The sequence below is a fragment of the Geospiza fortis genome, unplaced genomic scaffold (genome assembly GCF_000277835.1).
Source record: "Geospiza fortis unplaced genomic scaffold, GeoFor_1.0 scaffold16, whole genome shotgun sequence".
Lineage (NCBI taxonomy): Eukaryota > Metazoa > Chordata > Aves > Passeriformes > Thraupidae > Geospiza > Geospiza fortis.
In genome coordinates this window covers 3,826,265-3,840,833 of record NW_005054302.1, presented here as the reverse complement: position 1 = coordinate 3,840,833, position 14,569 = coordinate 3,826,265, and the positions used below count along the sequence as shown (strand labels likewise).

Here is a 14,569-nt window from a genome sequence, read left to right as displayed (position 1 = left end):
CAGCCCCAGAGCAAAACAAAAAGGCAGCGCCTCTCTTGCCTTCTGGGTCTCTCGCTTGGGTACAGCACGGATTCAGGTGGTGCGGTCTTCCCCACCACTCGTATTTTGAATTTTTTTTCCACTCTCTATTTCTGTCCCTTGCTGCTTTACGTGGTAGATTTTCCAGATTCGCAGAGCTTGCAACTTTCTTTGTCACTTTTTGGTGGCTATACAAAGAATGAGTGGTTTCCTGCAAAACCTCACTGCTTAGGATGAGGCCATCAGATCTGTATTTATTCTGGGCATCTAAAATTACGGACCACATCAAAGACTTGTAAGAGTTTACATGGCATGTTATCTTTAATAAAGTCGTCTGTTCCAACCCTTGACTTGCTACAGCAGTTTAAAATTTTTAATAGTAATTTTTAAACTCTTACCATATCTTGGATGCAAGGCTACCATCTAATTTTACTTCTGATTCATTCATTATGCATTCCAGTCTAACGGCTGTTCTGTTTTTTCTGAGGATCCTTCATGTCAAAAAAAGTTACTTCTAGGAGCAGTCAGGGCAAATGATGCTTTGGAAGGAGGGGGACTGTTGTGTACTGGAGCTGGTTTGACAAAAATTATTGCAGCTTTGTGTGGCTGCTTATGAAAGATGAGAATACTGCCAAGAACAGCCATATAGCCAAGATTCAGTAAGCCTTTGGTAAGACTTAGTGAATGTCTTGCACAAAAGCATCCTGGTAGGTGGCACATTGTCCTCCTCCAGCTGTGAGGATGGTGGTACAGCCTTCTTATGGCATGTGATAGGATTGTGCTGTTCTGGGAGGGAATGTGTGTGGTGCTTAGTGCTGCAAGGTCATCTCTGGGAACCAAACTCATGAGCCATGTTATTTGGTGGTTAAAATAAGTAACCTGTTTTAATAGAAGTCTCTCTTAATTAGAGCAATAAATTCACTTTATTATCTACTAAATTGGCTTTATATTGTTGTTATTAATCCTCTGATTTCAAATATATGATTGCATTCTACTGTTGCTTACCCTGTAATAACATGCTAAGAGGGATTTGCATCAGCAAGAATGTCAAAGTGGCAGTGAGAAAATGAAAGCAAGTTTCTCTGTCTTTTGTAGAGCTTGTTCAAGTATGTACAGAGGGATGTGGTACAAAGCTGGTACAGTGTCGTTCAGATTTTTGCTGGGGTTGTTTGGTTTGGGTTTTGGTTTTTTTTTTTGGTCCTGCAGAATCATGAATCGCCTTGTGGTGTTTGAAAAGTTTTCATTTTGGTTTTGAGGACTAAGTACAGAATTACTGAAGTTCTGTGAAATTGTTTGAGTTTGCACTCAATTGACGTACCCTGCAACAAAAGCAGTATGGGGGGTTCTGTTAAGAACTTGTATCAAGAATTGTTGCTAATGGAAAATTCACTGTTCACGGAGAACTGTTTATTTTTCCATCACAATTAACAATGAACTCAACCAATTTGTGGAAATGGATTGGAATTTAAAGTTCACAAGAGTTCAAAAGACTACTCAGGTGTCCAGTGTGAGAAGTTTGAGGTGATACTTGCGTCATGAGGGCCTTAAAAGCCCCTGTGTTGCAGTGGAGTTTTGTGTCCACTGAAATTGTGTTCAGCTCCAGAGCTGAAAGTGTTTTCTTTTCAACTTCTTCTTAGCTTTGTTTCAGTGGTTTAATCTTAGTAGTTGAATGCACTTATGGCTAAGTGGGTTGCTTGCTTACACATTAAAGTTCAGATGAAGCTTAGCTTGTATTCCATATTTATAGCTTGCCCTATGTGCTGCTGGCTTTTATGGCTGGCAGTACATACCAACTTAATGTATGAATGATTTACACAATTTAGATGCTACTATTTACATTCTTCATTTTGTACCAAGATTTGCAAGTTTGTCAGATAGCACTTTGTACTTCTAAGAGAAATTTTTGGTAGAAGGAAGAAGTTTGAGACTTCTGGAATGCAGTTGCATGTTATGGCTTCTTCAGTTAGGACTTTCACTATATTGATTTTATATCAGTGTTCCAGCTGCGCGGTGAATTATCCCAGCCCCTCCTGTTAGTTCCCCGTGCTGTGTGTATTGGTGTAAATGCACTTTATTGGGACTATTCATCCTGCCACCTGTTTTGGGAGAGAAGTTCTGATTCATGTGTGGTTTTTCTCAGGTGTTTCTGTGGTTTCTAATGCACAGTCAAGCTTTGCATCTTTGCTGTTATGTGAATCTCCATCCCTTACCCCCTACTCAGATGGTTAAGCAGCATTGATTGCTGCTGTGGTTGGCTCCATAGAATACAATCCTGTGTGTGCCCAGGTGGCCCAGAAGGCCGATGGCATCCTGGCCTGGATCAGCCAGGCTGTGGCCAGCAGGAGCAGGGCAATGACCGTCCCCCTGTACCCAGCACTGCTGAGGCCACAGCTCCAATCCTGTGCTCAGTTCTGGGCCCCTCAGTGCAAGAGAGACATTGAGGGGCTGGAGCGTGTCCAGAGAAGGGCAACGGAGCTGGGGAAGGGTCTGGAGCACAAGTGCTGTGAGGAGCAGCTGAGGGAGCTGGGGGTGTTCAGCCTGGAGAAAAGGAGGCTCAGGGGGGAACTCGTCACTCTCTGCAACTGCCTGAGAGGAGGGTGCAGCCAGGTGGGGTCAGCCTCTTCTCCCTGATTATAAGTGACAGGATAAGATGGCCTCAAGCTGCACCAGGGGAGGTTTAGATTGGTCGTTTGGGAATTTTTTTTCCACTGGAAGGGTTGTCAAGCATAGAAATATGCTGCCCAACAAAGTGGTGGAGTTGCCATCTCTGAAAGTAATTAGATGTATAAGTGTGAAACGTAGGGACGTCATTCAGTGGTGAACATGGTGATGCCAGTTTAATGGTTGGACTTGATCTTAATTGTGTTTTCCAACCTAAATGACTCTATGATTTCAATGCTACTTATTTATACTTAAATGATTTTTACAGTTGAAAACTCTTCTTTTCCATGAACTTCCAGAAGTTAGGAATTTTATATGTATTTTGTGGAACTCAACGCCACTAGAGTTCAGTAAGACACACCCAAAGAGTTTGATTATATGTATGTATGTATGAGAACATCAACAGTTGTAGTAGCTGAGATCAGTGACTGTCCTTTATGGACAGGGTCCACTGATGGTTTCTCATCCCTTCTCTTGGACTGGACATGTCAATGATGAAAGTTGTTTCCTTGCTCTGGTTTGCTATCAGAAGAAAATGATTTCAATCAATGATTATAATATGGATTTTATTAGTCCACCATAAGTAAAATCTACAGAGATTGTTAACTTTTGTGTTCTAGTGACAAGGTTGCCACCAGCATATTTTTTCAAATTTCTTTTGATTCAGAGGGCATTTGTATTTCGTAAGTTTGTTGTCATGCTTAAATGCTTATTTTTTGTCCATGTTTCCTATATTTTTTGGGATTAGCTTTACCAGAACATGTTTCTCTGCTCCTTTCTCACCATCAGCTATTTAGAGAATAATCTTGTAGGGATAGCAGGGACTCATGACACAGGTGAGGTGCAGAAGCAAGTGGTCATTGATCTTAGCAGAGTAGCTGCTGTACTGGTTTGAAACACTCGGGCATTGTCAGTGCTCTAGCCAGCCATACAGCGTGTCAGTAACACAAGAGGATATGGGTTGGGTTTGTTTGGGTTTTTTAAGTTTGTCTGAGATGAGACTACTTAATGGTGTTTGCTGTTGTGCAAAACTATGTGTTTGGGTCTCTAAAAAATATAAGGTGTAATATGTTACTTCTTTATTTAAAAGGTTTATGAACTTTATTGTACACCTTCTTTAACCCTTACAAGACTGTCAGACTCCTTCATTTAGCATCACCGTAGCTTCCAAAGGCTGTAATAGCGACATTTGTGTCCCTAGTGCTGTACAGAAGCCTGTTCAGGCATAGTTCCTGTTCATCAGCTTTACCCCCAATACATGCTAAGCAGGATGTCATCTCAGTTCCACCTTTCCCCCATGGAAAAGTTTGTACAGTAGCCATGTATTCTTGGGCACGTGCTGCCACTTGGACACTGATGGGGACAATAGCTACTTACATATTTGAACCAGAGCTACTGATGTAGCTTCTGCTGGGCCAGACCATTAGGACAGATGAGTGGCATTATAGAAGAGCTTGTGTTGTGTTTGTGTTCGTTTCGACACTTAGTTTCCTCTAATATTTTCCTGTGAAAGATGGTATGGAAGAAGACAGAAAATCATGCACATAGAATTGTAAGGGTTATGCCAAGTTTTACTAGTTGAGGGCTTCTTACAGCTCACAGTCAGTCCAAGAAACATGGGCATCTTTGTTTTCCTCCTGCAGGCTTTTGTTGAAAGTGTGCTGGCATATTACCTTTCTTTAGGCTCTTCTGTGCAATGCAACCATACTGAATGTTAAAAAAATTCATTCGTTTGAGTTAACTCATAATGCAACTGTGCTATTTTTTTCTTTTGCTTTTTGTTTTCCTCTCTCCTTGAAAGTAGCCTTGGTAGAAACCTTACTTCTTTTTGGAGTTCCTTTTCCTTAGATCTGTGTAAGATCTTTCCAGCTTGGTATTTACTCCTAGTACTACATCAGATTTCTCTAAAAGTCATTTTGTTCATCTCATTCATAAACTCAGCTGTCATGCCTGTATGGATGACCTTCAAGTCTCTCTCTCTTCCAGACTTGCTGCCCTCTAAACTAGCTAAATCTCTGCGTGTGCTTTTGACTTCTCTTTGTGGATGTCTGACCTTCAGCTGAGGCTGCTATTGCAAAGGAAAACTCTCTGTGCTGTTGCTTGTAGACAGCAGTGTCATGAGATCTTTGGTTCTAGCCCTGGTTTTAGGCATAGCACACATTGTTCTAACAAAGACTGTAGGTTTCTCCCACATATTGAGTGGTATCTTAAATGTTAATCAGGAATTAGGTGTTTGTTATTTAGTTGTGTTAAAAAAACACATGAGTACAAGATCATGCCTTTGACCTCTGTATCATGTGATAACAATTTTTCTTAACAGATATGAGAAAAATGATCCTGCTCTGTTGACAGGGACTCAGAATCCTACCAGAGTGGTGTCCTGGACTTCTCTTTTGACTGTCCAGTCTTTTTGCCTTTTGCATTTTATGGTGGTAAAACCAGCAGGTTTTACTTACCTTTAATCTAATGTTGGGATTTAACTGTGAAGAGTACTAACTGGTTTTTGTTGTTAATGAGGTTGTAAGAGCTGTTTAGGAAGTGACGTCATGGGCAGTTAAACAATTTCATTCATTCTCCTGTGATGCTCCTCATGCTTGGAGAAGTTCTGCGTGTGCACCCTTACAAGCAAGCCAGTTGCAACCTGTTAATGCAGAAGAACCTGACTTTAGGAAATAAAGCCTACTGAAAACAAACCCCAACCACCACCTTTCCTGTCACCCTGGGACTCAAACACACCATCCTTAGAACAAGAACTAATTGTAACCATTGTTTATGGTGGTGCTGTTTCCTTGTATTCTCATTTTTGTCTCTCTCCATCTGTTGTCCCTTATGTTTAGATTGTTTGCTCTTTGAACAGTTTTACTCTGTGTTTGCACAGTGGCTAGCATGATGTGGTCTACAGCTTTGGCTCCTGGGAGTCTGTGATAACAGTTGTGATCTATGGGTGTGGTATTGGTGTCTTTTTTTTATTTTTTGTGTGTGTGTATGGAATAGGGGAGAAGAGCTAGTGTTCTGTTATACCTGAGATAATGTCGTTGTTTTGTTTGAGCAACAATTGATTGTTAATACACCAATCTATAAATGTTTAAGAATTCTTATTAAGAATTTACCAGACATCTTTTGAGTTTATAACTAGTGTTTGCGCATGTGCATATTTAGGATTTTGTTTATTGTGATAATTATTAGTAGTAGTTTTTCTTGTAAGGGTGGTTATGTTTTTTGAAAAAAAAAAATTAATTCAGGAAATGATACTTTGTTCTGGTAGGTGATGCCTCGTTAAGGAAGCCAAGTAGTATCTAGAGGGGCCAGGTAAGAAGTCCTTTGTAATCTATGTAATAAAAAAAGAAATCACAATTTAGAAATGAAGGAAAATGGAGAGCACAACAAAGGTGATCTGTTTTTTACCAGAAGCAAAAGTTGAAAGTTGGATATTTGCCATCGTCGCTGTGTTTGACCATTGTTATGTATACTTCTATCCAAAGAATTAACAAATAGAAATACTGAGATGGTCTGACTAATATTGGGTATAGTATAGTACTCATCTGAACTAAATTCAACTAAATTTAAATTACTAAAAAATACTTTTTTTAGTAATTTAAAAGAACCATAACACAAGAAGATAGACAAGAAATGTTCGGAGAACATACCCAAGAACTACTTAAGAAGGTCTGTTCCTCAATAAAAGAGAGTAGATTACAGTGTGACTTAATCCTGCTCTAGGAAAGATTGTGCACCCAATAACATGGTAGATAATTGGGTGTGCTTCCTTCATCTCCCTTTCTATCTCCAGTGTTAAAGGCTGGATTTCTGAGTGTCAGTTATTGCCTAAGCAGTACAAAATCAAACAGGGAGCAGTGTGTACAGGTACAGGAACTAGAAGGTGGAATAGCTTATTGAGGCATCACTTTCTTCTTCTTAGGCAAAAGTTCATAGAGGATTTGAAAAGCTCCCTGATAGGAAAGTTAAGTTTTTGGGGTTTTTTTCAAGGCTCAGACTATAGTTCCAGTTGCATATATGGACTCAAAAGATGAAATACTGGCTTAAGAAAATAGTGCTTTGTATATTTTTCATGGGTTTAAATTGAATGTATATATCCTTGGTTGTATGACCATTTAAATGACCAAACTAACTGAGGTTTGTCATTGTCCTTTCCTGTTTGTACCAACATCAGGCTTTTCTGGCTTTTTTGATTGTTTTATCTTTTTAATTTTGGGAGTCAATGCAGGTCCATGAATCATCACAATGAAATTTGCGGATGAAGAGCTAAGTAGGTGTAGAGTATTTGCTCTGATTTTTTTTTGTGTTTCCAATTTCTACCATCTTAGCTCCCATGATGGGCTGGCTGTTAGAATCCTTAAACAGCTAGGGAGAAAGGGGAAAGGAATAGGAATTCAAAACCACAGTAGTCCTGTCCAGGACTGGATGTGGTTTGTAGTTGTGGAACCGTGGCCTTAACAAATACTGTATGCATCTTACTTAAAATTAAGACTACCTTTTACACTTTAAAACAGTTGGATAACCTGGAGTCTTGATTGCATAATGTAACTTGCAGCCAGCCAGCCAGTGCAGCTGTGAAAACCTATCATACTTGCCTTGCTGGCCAGATCTGTTCTTGCCTTGGATTCCGTTTCCCATCAATCTTACTTCATATGGAACTTGAGCTATTTTGTGGCTGTTTCTTTTGTTTGATTTTCTCCCACTTCGTTTTCTATCTCATTTTGTTTGTGGTGGTAAGTTTTTCTTTCCTTTGTTACACTGTAGCTTCATTGTCTGTTTACTTGGTCTAAGTCTACATGGGTTTCCCTCCTACATACAGCATATTAACTTACTCTTTTAAATTCAGTTTTCTTTGTTCTGAATTACTTGATGCATTGAACATCAGTCACTGCAAGTAAATTGTGTTGAAGAAGCTTGTCCATACTAGGCCCAAAATACTAGATTGTTAGCCAATACTTGATTATTTCTCAGGCGTGAAAAATCTGTTTGAGGCTATTAGCTGATGTTAATTATGCTATAAGGCAAAGAAAATGGTCTGTCGGCAGACTTGTTCATTTACAGATTTTGACATGACAGTTTTTCCTCTTTCTAAGCATATGCAAAAATAAAGTATTTAGGAAGCATTAGTCAAAAAGATTTGTGCAGTAAGACACTGAGAAGTGGTGTGCCATTAGGCATGGTGGATACTAGTTACCCATACAGAGCTACTTATTCATGTGTTACACATATATGAGTGTAGACTGAATGCTAGTTTAAAATAAAACTTAAAAATTCCCAACCAATTAAGAAGAAGCACTAATGAAGAATAGTGTTAAAAGTCTGTATTGTTAGTTTAAAAGTGTCTTCATTTCCAGAACACTTGGAAATAGTACAATCTGGGCACTAATAGGATAGAAGACAGCTTTGGCTAGTCCTGGTGAACAGCAAGTTAAACATGAATAGTGCACCCTAGCAGGATGAATGTAAACAGCATACTGGACTGAAATAAGCAAGGTGGTAGCCAGCAGTTTAAAGAAAGTGATTGTTCTGCACTGTCTTAGACTGGGAGAACCCATCTACAGTGTTTAGTCTGGTTTTGGTTAGACTCTGTCCTAATGAAGATACGGATATTCTGGAGTAAGCCCAGTGTACGACCAGGGTGATAGAGCACTTAACAAAGGAAAAGCTGAGAAAGAGGGGTGTGTTCAGTCTAAAGAGAAGGCTGAAGGGACAGGTTACTGCTGTTTTCAACTAATTAGTGGGAAAATAGAACACGAAGCCAAGCTCTTCTCTGAGATGTCTTTTGGTAGAGTGGCAGGTAATAGCCGGAAGTAGCAACAGTAGCATAGCTAAGATAAACAAACATTGGACAATTCTTGCTCTTGAGATTTCTGTTCTTTCCGGTCTCTAGTTGTTTGTTCTCATTTGGTTGGTTTATATATGATTGGCTGTACATCCAATTTTTTGTAACTTGACAGATTTGAAAGATTGTGTGCTATTTGTGTATACCAGTTTTTGTTTTTTTTTTTTTTAATGCTAGCAAAAGCTAGGGACTTCATGTGTTTGAATTCTCAGTTAATCTTCATTGCTCCATGTGGAGCAAGAGTAAAGCATGTTTTTGAATTGGGTGCTGTAACCCACTGACACCAATGGCCTGTGTTCTATTGCCCAGGCCTGACATCTAAATAAATTTACTGTTCCTGGTCTAGTCATTCAGTATTTGTTTTTCCTATTAAGTGTTACATTTTTTAAAGTTAAGATCTATTAAATGACAACTTGACTCTTTTCATGCTGTATTAATGCCACTTTATTTTTCAGGATTTTACATGTCCTTTTCCTGTGTTCATATCTCTGGCATAGTGCTTCTCTGTTGTTTCTGTATTCCCTTTCCACTTAGCCATCTTTCAAGTCTGTTGCTGTGGTCTAGTGTGGCCTATTTTCTGGAAATAGACACACGTTTGGATAGAAGCATTTATTGCGGGTCCTTTGTTTTTCTGTCTTGTTTTACCTTTCTATTCCATTTATAATAAAGGACATCCTTAAGCAGCATCTTGCTGTGTGAGTAGTAGATAAAATTTACTGTCTACCACATTGCACATAATGATTTTTAAGGCTAGAAATGGTGCTGTGCTCTTGCTGATCAGTGTGTTTCCAAGATTAAACAGCTGTGAAATACATAGAAAGTGTGCAGATGAGGAGGCACATGTCAGTGTGACTGCCCTAAAACACTGTTGGTCAACTGTATGATTTTAATTTGCCATGAATACCTATGCCAAGTGCTGCTCATTCTTTGATGAATAGTCTTGAGAATTACTGGTGCTTGTTTTGTATACCCCTTCATAGAATTAAGTTTGAGGTTGACTCTGTATTTTTATTCTATGTGTGCATGCAAGGAAGCATTTCTTAGCATTCATTGAGTAGGAAGACTCAAGGAAGAAGCTGTGTTAAACGAAATTATTCAAATATTCCTGGAAGCATCACTTGGAAAACAGATGTCAGCGTTCACATTCGACAGTGGTGGCTGCAGTTAAGATGCTCAGAAGATATCACAGTTTGCATGCTTTTGGTAAGCTTTAGCTGTGTGTAAGTAGTTAGTCTTGTGAACAAAACTAAAATTTACTGACTTGCTTCAAAATATTTCACTGAGTAGATCTTGCCCTTTCACTGTTCTTAGTTACTGTCTCTGCTGGATTACAGGTCTTTTAGGTCTTGCTTTTTTGTTGAATTCTCTAAAATCTGCGTGACAAACACATTTTGGATCTTACATCATGACTTTTAGTAAGCTAATTTCTTCAATTCATACGAAAAATCAGAGAAAACAATTAAATTTGAAGCAGCTCCAAACCTACTGGAAAATAATTTCTGAAGTAGTGTCTCAAAACTGAAGTAATGAGATATACCAGGCTTTTGTAATGATGGTACTCAGATGAACAGGTAAATTAGATTTGTGAACCTAAACGTAGTATCCTGTTCTGAAAGCTTTTACCTATGTTGTGAAACACCAGCAATATAAATACATTGATGGGTTTGTGTTAAATGTTATTCTGACACTTTCATGAGCTTATATAGTAGTAATTTAAGGGCCTTGTTTTACTTTGGTGTTGTGAATACTTGCACTTGAGGTTAGCTCAAAATATGCAAGTATTCCTGTTGAACTCATTACCATGATTTATGTGTGAAACTGGCAGATGACATAGTTGAGTCATTGTGGCATTAATGTAATGACTGAGACTTGCTGAAAGCCTTGCTTGCTTCAGATACACAACTCGGTCTGGCCAGTGGATATACATGTAAAATTCAGCCTGACCAGTTTTAATATTCAGCCTGTCACTGCTTGCTGTGTTGACAGTGGGCACGTGCATGTTGGATTGCTTTATGTAGTAGTTGCTGTCAGGGTAGAGCATTTCTGTCTGTGGCCATCAGCTTGTCATGACTGTCCTGTCTGCTGAAATGATCTCTGTCCTGAAGTTCAAAGCTGTGGCACCAACCTTGATATGTTCAGGCACAGCTGTAGTGTTCTTGCATAGGAATTTTTCATTTGGGGGAACTGATCTGGCTGGAAAGGATTCCAGCAGGAAACTCTTTTCTGTGGTTTTAGAAACAGCTGTGCCACATGATAGCATAGCAGTGAGGCTGTGGCCCTGGTAACTAGGCAGACCTTCAGAAGTGTTAAAACTTTTGTTAGAGGTGTAAAAGTTAACAGCAAATCAGAGCTACCATGTATCCAAGGCATATCTGAACATAAAAAGCTGATGGCTGAATACCCCTGAAGAAGGATATAAGGAGGAAAAAAAGCCACAAACTGAAACAACTTATGTGGTTGCCTGTGGTAAGAGTTTTGTATCTGGTGACTCAGAAGGGCCCTGCAACTGCTTTATATCTAACTTGGAGTTGTATTCACATAGGTAGGAGTCTCTCCATACACAGTATATATCATTTACATACATCACCAAATTGAGACTGTAGTAGTAGCATTCAGATTTAGCTTAAAGCTGGCTTAAATTACAACCCTTCAAAAATGTTGGGCTACTTGTGTTTTTCTAGCACTTTTCACTTCTTATGTGTGGATATAGTTGGGTTACTAGTTTGCTTCAATTGCAGTGAAAAAGTGCTACTTCTAGGTGATTTTAATTGGAATGGTTTACTTTGTTTTTGGGGTGAACTGTGGCATACATTCAGCCAGCCAATGGGTTGATGGTTCATACCCCAAGAAAGCTGTGGTACATGGGTGAGCCTGTAGCAAGACATTAGGCTAGAGAGCTTCTTGATAGCTGCTTTGTAGATAGTCTGTACTGAGCTTGTGATCATCAGACATAAGGAAAGTCAAGTGATAAGGGATTCTCTGTAATAAGGAGAGGAACTAGCAGAGTTAAGGAATTAATTGATATTATGATCAAATGAGTGTCAGGGTCAGGAAGTGACCGTTAGAACTGGATAGCCTCGCAGAATATCAGGACATGTTCAGTAAGGCTCTAACCTTATACCAAAATCTTGAACCCGTCCCTCTGAAGTCGGCTTCAGAGCTGTGGGCTGAAATTTAGATTTTGTGGCTAAATGGGTAGAGTTTCTATGAGGCTAGTGATACTTTTGTATGTAAGAAGATGATTATTATTCTCCTGTGTTAGGGTAATTGCTGTACTAGGCAAATAGACAATTGGGTAACTTGTTTGCAACAGGGATGTATAGGAATAGAAGCTTTTCAGTTAAAGGCTGATTTTTCTTCAGGTGTATTCTGGTTTTCAGCTGGCTGGCCAAGAATTCAGTAGTTTCCTTTGAACCACTGTGTTTTAAGTCATCAGTGCATTTATTTCATGTTTGCCCAATCCCTGTTGGAACTCGTTGCATTTCTAACCTCTGTAGCCTTCTACAGCAGCGACTCCCAATTAGCAAAATGTTTTCATGCACAATAGATTATTAAAGCTTCTTAATGATTTAATTTGGCACCTTTTTGTTCTTGCAAAACACTGGGCAGCTCTTATCATCTGTATTTTTTTTATTCTTTCAGATTTAGGATCTTCCTTGAGTTGTTTTCATTTCAAAGAGAAGTTATTTTCCATGAGTATAAATTGTTCATGTAACTCATCTGTTTATCCCTTTCTCTGAAAAGTGAGTGATCTGAACATCTCATGATAAGCAAGACGCTGGTGAAGTATGTTTGTTTTGTAGTAACAAATGTGCTTTGTTTTATTTGATTCTTTTTTTTTCACCTCTTTGGTTGTTGATGATTGAGTAGCTTTGATTTGAAAGAGTGAGAAAGTTGCAACTGGGATCTCAAATTATGTGTATTCTTTCCCCCTGTTCATTACCTTGCATTTATCAGTACTGATTTTTCCTGCCACAGTGCTTTACAATCAGTTTGTGTTTTCAGCTGCTGTGAATAAATTTATATGATTTGGAAGCACTCATTTTGGGAGTCACTATCTCTTGGCTGACTTACATATGTTTATCTGTGTCATTTTATTTTGGAGCCCCTGTGGTAACTTGTCTTTGTGGTAACAATGAACAACACATGATATTTTTCTCTTTAAATAATTACAAATCCCCCAGAGAACATCTTCTCAAAATCTTTAATATAGATTATTTCCACAGCAGCCTTCACAAAGTACAGTGTTTGAATGCCTTTTGGAAGACTTTAGTGGGATATACCAGTTTAATCAGGGTTGGTCAAAAAGTATATGAACCCTTCAATAGACTTTGGCAGTAGTCCTGTGAGACATTGCCTTTTCATTGCAAAATTTGTATTACTCTCCTCCCCTACTTTTTTTTTTGTGTATTTATTCAGCTGTAGTTTCTATCAATTTATTTAGTAATAGAGATAGGACTGTAGTCTGAGTAATTGTTCTTGCCTTCTGCTTAAGTAATTGGTTGCAGATACTGAAATAAATTGCTGACTGCCTTTAGAAATCTTAAGTGCCTTCCACATGGCCCTAGTGATTTGTTCTAAAATTCTCTTGTGTTAGCGCTTTGATGCAACATTTTTCCTCTGACCTGACCCGTAGAAAGAGAGCTTGGATGTGATCTTCCCTGATCTTTTCCTTACTGAACATCAGTGCAAAGAATTCTGTGTTTTCTGGTTCAGGCTTCATGGATACTCTGTTACTTCAGGAAAATTTTACGGATGGTAAAATTGACAAGATTTGGGATTTTAGACAAAACTGTTGCTCTGACATAGGTCAGTAGCCTGTTTCTAACCAAAAGGTGTATGAAATGTATATAAAACATCCCCCCCAGTACAATTCCAGCACTTTTGTAGGTCAGAGACTTCCTCATAGTAGTCTCTGTTGGGTTTTTGGAGTCTTTTTGGGCTGGTTGTATGCATAATACAGTGAGTTTTTAAAATGGCCTTCATGCTTTCAAGCTTTTTGTTTTAGCTGCTCCATTTCTTCTCCTCCCACCGAAGTTGTTCTTTCTGAAGCCAGATGTTGAAGTAATGAGGTTTTTTGTATTTGTATTTTTTTATTCCCCTGGGAATTTAAATATGCTTTTCTGGAGTGCTGTCTGGATAATTACACCTTGAACTATGTTGTGTGGCCCAGAGTTAGACTAAGGTTTGCTTTTTCTTCAGCGAGTTCTCTAGGTGGTTGAAGTTGACTGCGTTGTAAAAATTTTTCCCATCAATCAGTGGAGGGCTGATTTTACTTCCCCCCTGCCCTAGTTTGCACAACAGCAGTTAAAAGTATTTAAAACAGTGGTTAAGTAGTTATGGTGAGTAATTATCTCACCATAGTGAGATAATGGGAATGAGAGTAGTTTGCAGTCTCATGCTCATTATCTCACCTAGGTGTCACTGTTGAGTGGAAGTGATTGGTAGCATACCATTAATGGGCTGTTTCTTCTGCTTGGGATGTGGAATTTAAAAGTAGCCCAGTACCTCTTGAGGTAAATAATTTAGTTATGATACTGTGCTTTCCTAGCAGAAAGTAGTATTCTTTTGCTGAGGCAAATAATTCTCTTTCTTTTTGTTCCAGTCTTAGGATACTGTCTCCTAAATTTTGTTTATCTGTTCACATCTGAAGATGTCTCAGTCATGCATTATAACCAAAGTAGTCTTTCAAGTGTTCTTTTTTGTTTTTAGGCTTATAGCATTGATAGGGAAGCATCTGTACGTGCTGGTCCTGCTTTGGATGTCTGTTTCCAATGCCCTCTTTGGTGGAACTGCAGTTTTAGCCAGATTTCAGTGATTCATTTTGATTTTTGTGTTTTTGCTCCAAGTGTACATAACTGTGACTTTGATCTTCTGTCACCTTAATTCCACGTGTTGTTAATGGCATTTGGTAAAGGCATTTAAATTCCAGTTTCTGCTTTTGTTAAAGCAGAGTTGATTTTTTTTTTTTAGGTACTGGTACACCTCACCTGGGTTTCTGCAATTCATGGTAACTTTAACTCTTTTATCATTCATCAGTGAAGTTGACCC

At 38.7% G+C, this 14,569-nt stretch overlaps 1 protein-coding gene across 10 annotated transcripts in view; it reads left to right on the top strand.

Annotated features, from left to right (window-relative positions):
* Nucleotides 1-14,569, top strand: part of ZMYM2 (zinc finger MYM-type containing 2) — an 86,097-nt gene that overhangs the window by 1,231 nt on the left and 70,297 nt on the right. The window contains exon 1 of one of the 10 annotated variants that reach the window (XM_031066078.1): nucleotides 9,705-9,721. The exons of the other annotated variants lie outside the window; for them this stretch is intronic. The gene's annotated coding sequence lies outside the window, so the exon portion shown is untranslated. Of the gene's footprint in view, nucleotides 1-9,704; nucleotides 9,722-14,569 lie in introns of those variants that run through there. 10 annotated transcript variants of the gene reach the window in all.